This window comes from Oryctolagus cuniculus, chromosome 4 (genome assembly GCF_051225735.1).
Source record: "Oryctolagus cuniculus isolate XC-2025 breed Fujian yellow rabbit chromosome 4, ASM5122573v1, whole genome shotgun sequence".
Classification (NCBI taxonomy): domain Eukaryota; kingdom Metazoa; phylum Chordata; class Mammalia; order Lagomorpha; family Leporidae; genus Oryctolagus; species Oryctolagus cuniculus.
Genome location: NC_142870.1, coordinates 156913384 through 156919383, shown reverse-complemented (window position 1 = coordinate 156919383; position 6000 = coordinate 156913384).

The following is a 6000-nucleotide window of genomic DNA, read 5'->3' as shown; positions in this document are numbered from 1 at the left end:
ACACAAGCAAAATTTATAATATAAGATTAAATACAAAATTTTCTATAATTGGAAAGAAAAAGAATTAAATGCAGATATATATGTATATTTGGTACTGTTACTGGTGAATGGCAGGGTTCTTGTCTTCGCGCAAGAAAGAATTCAGGCATGAGACAGAGTAGCGGAAAATAAAGTAGCAAAGTTTATTAGGGAAAGGACAACCATAAGAGCAGATAGGCACCTCTCCAGACAACCTGGGAGAGAGTGCCCAGACGCTCAGACTGGGGGAAAGCGAGGTTACATGGTTGAATGGAGAGATTACACCTGGACAGGCTGGTGGGCAACTCAGCATAGAGGCAGAGGGCTGAGTGTGCAGTCCTGTTGAGGCCGGGTGTTTTTAAGGAGATGGGTCTTTGTCTTCACACATCTCCTCCTGAAACAAAGGATTTTATGGATGTAAATATTAAAAAGCTCCTATCTGAGTTTTCCCCTAAAGGTATCAGACAGGAGGAAGCCTAGTTAGTGCCATCCTGAGTTTAGAGGAAGGGTGAGAAGACCCCCTGGAGAATTAGGATCTGGAGAAGGGTATTTGAAATGCAGATACTGGGCTGCATCTGGAAGATTGTGGAAGATTGTCAGGCAGAAGGGGAGGGGACCTCCACCTGGTAGGTTATCAGGTAGAAGGAGGCAGGACAGGATGCGAATACCAGGCTGCCCCTGAAACATTATCTGGAGGACTTTGAGATGCAGATGCATATGCTGGACATAGATGTCTTTTCTTTAGGCCTTTGTCACACACACATAAGCTCATATCTGACTTCCTACCTAACAGTACCACATATACCATTTCCTAAACATGAGTTCCAAATAACTTATCCTTACTAAGCCTGAGAATTACAATGGAAATAAAATTAATACCCGACTCACAGCATTGCATAAAATATTGAATGTGATATTGCAAACAAAAGTGTCCCATGAATGATTAACTTCAAAGCTAACATTGGTCATTACCATTCCCTTTGGAATTTGTTGAAAAGAGGATTATTTCCTTTATGTCCTCTAATTATGTATGCAATATAATGATGACAAGAGTGTCCTAGGACATGTCCTATCTGTGGAAGTTGTACTAGTAATAGAGTAGAGGTAATGTTCGCCAAACAACTGGGTAGAGTTTCACATCTGCATAATTATGTTAAGGTCACATAGTTTAAGGTCTTATAGTCCTTTTTATACATGATCTCAAACACAAATTTCTCTATTGGGACTAATTTTAATTTTTTTTTTTTTTTTTTTTTTTTTTGCTGTGCATGTCAATATAATCAAAACAAGAAATCAGATTGGCAAGTACAACTCTCAGCAGATTTGTGAAGAGTCCAACTATGTGTTTCATCTTTTCTGGGTCATCTCAACCATAGTTCTAGAATACATCTAAGTACCCACCTGAGTCCCACAAATGAATGGAAAAGGAAGCCACTTCCATGATTTTTCTCCCCACACTACAGGAAAGAAATTAATTTCAATAGAAATCAAGAAGCTGGATATGTTAAGTAGGAAGTCAGAAATTGAGCCTATGTGTGTATGAGAAAAGCCTGAAGACCAGCACCTACTGGGGAAGCTCCAGAAGCCAGCATCTTGTACTTCAAAGTCCTGCCCAGACCCTGATACCCTCCCAGGTGGTCCCAGCCCTTCCCCCAAGGAAAGCTCCCAGGAGAATTCTCTCTCCTCAGGACCAAATGGGTTCCTGACCTGATAACATGGGGCAATAAAACCTTCTCAGCCACCCTAGGGGAAACCCCCCTACTCTGCCCAGATGCCAGCAAATCTGGGAAGGAATTTGTTAATTTTCATCCAAAAACCCTTCTGCCAGGACTCTCCATTCTTTACCCACCTCCCCTTCTCCTCCAGGACAAAGGATTGCCCTGCCATTTTCCCCAAAGATATTTCTAATATATGCTTTGAACTTCCTGTGATCTTTTACTGGGAGGTTTTCTTCCTTTACCTTCTTTCATATTGATGGCTGTGTTTCAGTGTTTCTGTGTGTAACACATCTTTAAGCATCTTTTGCAGGGCTGGATGAGTGGAGACAAATTCTTTCAATTTCTGTTTGCTATGAAAGGTCTTCATTTCACCTTCATTCACAAATGATAGCTTTGCAGGATATAATATTCTGGGCTGGCAGTTTTTCTCTCTTAGTACCTGGGCTATGTCTTGCCATTCCCTCCTAGCTTGTAGGGTTTCTGAAGAGAAGTCTTCTGTGAGTCTACTTGGAGATCCTCTGAGAGTGATCTGACGTTTCTCTCTTGCACATTTTAGAATCTTTTCTTTATATTTCACTGTGGTGAGTTTGATTACAACGTGTTGTGGTGAGGATCTCTTTTAGTCATGTTTATTAGGGGTTCTATGAGCTTCCTGTACTAGGATGTCTCTGTCCTTCTCCAAACCTGGGAAGTTCTCTGCTTGCATCTCACTAAAAAGGCCTTCTAATCCTTTCTCTCTCTCCATGCCTTCAGGAACTCCTAGAACCAGAATGTTGGGTTTTTTAATAGTATCCTGTAGATTCCAGACAATATTTTTTAGATTTCTAATTTCCTATTCTTTTCTTTGGTTTGACTATATGCTTTCCTGTGCTCTGTCTTCTAAGTCTGACATTCTCTCTTCTGCTTCACTGATTCTGTTTTTAAGGCTCTCAAATGCATTTGTCATTTAATCTATTGAATTATTCACTTCATTCTGATGTTTCTTCACTATCACACGTTCCTGTTATACCAGTTTCTGAGTTTCATTTTGATTCCTCCTTAAGATTTCATTTTCACGAGAGAGATTTTCTATCCTGTCCAGTAAGGATTTCTGAAGTTCAAGAATTTGTTTTTGAATTTTATTCTTATCATAAATTTTTTGAAACCTGTATCTTGCATTTCTTCTATCTCTTCATCTTCATAATCTTGAATTGGAGTGTCTTGTTCATTTGGGGGCGTTAATGTCTTCCTTGTTCTTGTTTCCTTGGTTTTTGCATTTGTTGCTTGGCATTGTGGAGATCTTCTTCTTCTTCTTCTTCTTCTTCTTCTTCTTCTTCTTCTTCTTCTCTGCTGTGGTGGTTTTTCTTGTTATATTATGACTCTAGATTAAGTGGACTATCTGCTTTTATGGATCCTTAGAGGCTTGTGATGGGTAAGGCCAGAGAACTCTGTTGGGTTCTTCAGGGTTAAAGGTGTGTCAAAGGTGACACACCCAGGTTAGGTGTGGTAAATCTCTCTCTCTCTCTCTCTCTCTCTCTCTCTATATATATATATATATTTTATTCAGAAGGGAAGTAATTCCACATAGCTCCCTTTCCAGCAACTCTCTGGATCTGAGTCACAATGCTCACATTCACTGCTTTCATGACATGGAGAGATGTCACAACACGAGATTAAGAACATGTCAGGAATATATTCACTTTCCAGAATTATTGAATGCAACACCATAATATAGCGAAGTAAGTTTTTGGATACACATACACACACACACATATATATATATTTACTTCAAAAGATTATGGAAAGTGGATTTAAAAATAAATTTATTTTGGTACAGAAGTCTTTGTAATTCATATATAATTCCTTCATAATAACATTTGCCATGAACTTTTTGAAAATCTTTTGTGTTTGCAGAAAATATATGTATATATATGTGTGTTATATATTTAATAACTTTAAAAATTAACATTTTCTCTTATAAACTATTCAATAAGTCAGTCATGTTGGCACTCTTGGTATAGGCCATTGGTTATTCATGGAATATAACCATGAAAACATATATAAACATACTATAAATATTATGCATACACTGAGCCATGTTTGCTGTTGGTCAGAATTTGTAGGCAAACAAGACCTGGAAACCCTCATGGGCAGTGCTGGGGTACACACTGTAGTGGGTGCACAGCCAAATCAGATGAGTTATCAAACCCCCAAGCCAGTTCAGTACAGCAACACTGAGCACATGCTGTCACTTGCTATTCAGCCTAAAATAATACACACTTATATTATATTTTGAGATATTTCGCCACTTTTACCTAACCAAAATGTTTTGGCCTCTGTGGTTAATCAAATACCTATTAGAAATCATTCTATTTCCTCTAATTATTTCTGATCTTTTAGGGACTGATTACCTTTGATTTTTGTCACGGTCTTTTTCCTGTCAATGTGGCTCAATATGAGTCCCAGAAAGAGTCTTCCCTCCTGGGAATGCCAGTTATATTTCTAACTCATATTAATGATTTATCTTTATTTTTAATGGGACCATAATAAGGTACAAATTTATGTGGTAGAATATGTTATTCTGAAACTTGTCTACCTCATGTAAAGAGGAAATTAACACATCTATCACTGCACACATTAATTTTTCTCACATGGACAAAATGAAATGGCAACCCCCAGAACCCAGATCACACCAATAAGATGTCACATTCCAGGATCATTCAAAGGAGCCAAGCTATTACTCATTGATTTTTTGTGTTTAGAGTACAAATATAGTGCTCCATCTAGAAGTGTTTCTAAAATGGTTTGTACAAATCCAGTATACAGTTATTCTATGAATAAAAGAATATTTGGCTCTCATAGTACTAAATACATCCCCAAATAATATTTCTGTCCAGTGTATGCTGTCTGTATATAAGTAAGAATGATATTAAGATATTAAGAATGATATTAAGTTCATGGAAAGGTGTATTATGAATAGACCATGCACATTTTACACAGGTTTTTCTGCCAGAATAATCACATCTTTTAATTGTACTTTCTATGAGGTTTTTAAAGTATTGTCAAATTAACATTTTTGGTAAATATCAATAGTTTAAAAAGTATTAACTTGAAGTTTCATTATTCAGCAAGAAATACACTATAAGAATGTATTATGGTGCCAAGGGGTGTACTAGTTTTAAGAGAGACAGGGAGGTTTCACTTCATCTGATTCACACTCTGAAACAGGCACTCTGCCTTTACGTCTCATTTCATCCATGCACTTGGGTTTTATTCCATAGGTATTATCATCAATGTGTTACATTAGAAACCTGCAACTTTAATCCTCTGAGTAACTTACCAAGCTCTTAGAATTCAAAACCAGGATGAGCTGGCTTCACCACTTCTTTGTACTTTGTAAGGGAGGTTCTGCTGAAGAGGATTATATTAACTGATGAATAAAAGAGAGTAAATACATGTGAAACAATGAAAAAGGAGTACATCATAAGAGTAATTTGTGCAGAACTGACAGTAAATGTAAAAAATCAGGTTAAGGGAAAACTCTACAAATATGGGGGAAAAGTGTTATTCACAGATCTAGCATGAATGTGGGATACTATTTGAAATTTATATCTGTGAGGGTGACTACAGCGTTGCATTAGTTGTTTTTATGTCTATTCTAAGACATGTTTACAAATTTTTTGACATAAAACAAATGAAATTTATTCTTAAAAGTTGGGTCAAGCCATTACTCCATCAAAGGGCTCCAGGGGAGAATCCCTTTTTTTTTTTGTTTTGTTTTGTTTTGGACAGGCAGAGTTAGACAGTGAAAGAGAGAGACAGAGAGAAAGGTCTTCCTTCCTTCCGTTGGTTCACCCACAAATGGCCGCCACAGCCTGCGCTGCACCGGTCCGAAGCCAGGAGCCAGGTGCTTCTTCCTGGTCTCCCACGCGGGTGCAGGGCCCAAGCACTTGGGCCACCCTCCACTGTACTCCCGGGCCACAGCAGAGAGCTGGACTGGAAGAGGGGCAACCGGGACAGAATCTGGCGCCCCAACCGGGACTAGAACCCGGGGTGCTGGCACCACAGTTGGAGGATTAGCCTAGTGAGCCACGGCGCTGGCCGAGAATCCCTTTCTTGTTCCTCTGGTTTCTAGTGGCTGCCTGCATTCCTTGACTTGTGACTACATCACTCCAAGCGCTACCTCTGTGGTCCCATCACCTTCTCTGTAGTGTCTCTTGTGAACATCTGCCTTCTGCTGTGGGTGCAAACTATTGAAATCTTTACTTAGTATATACTAAGCTGA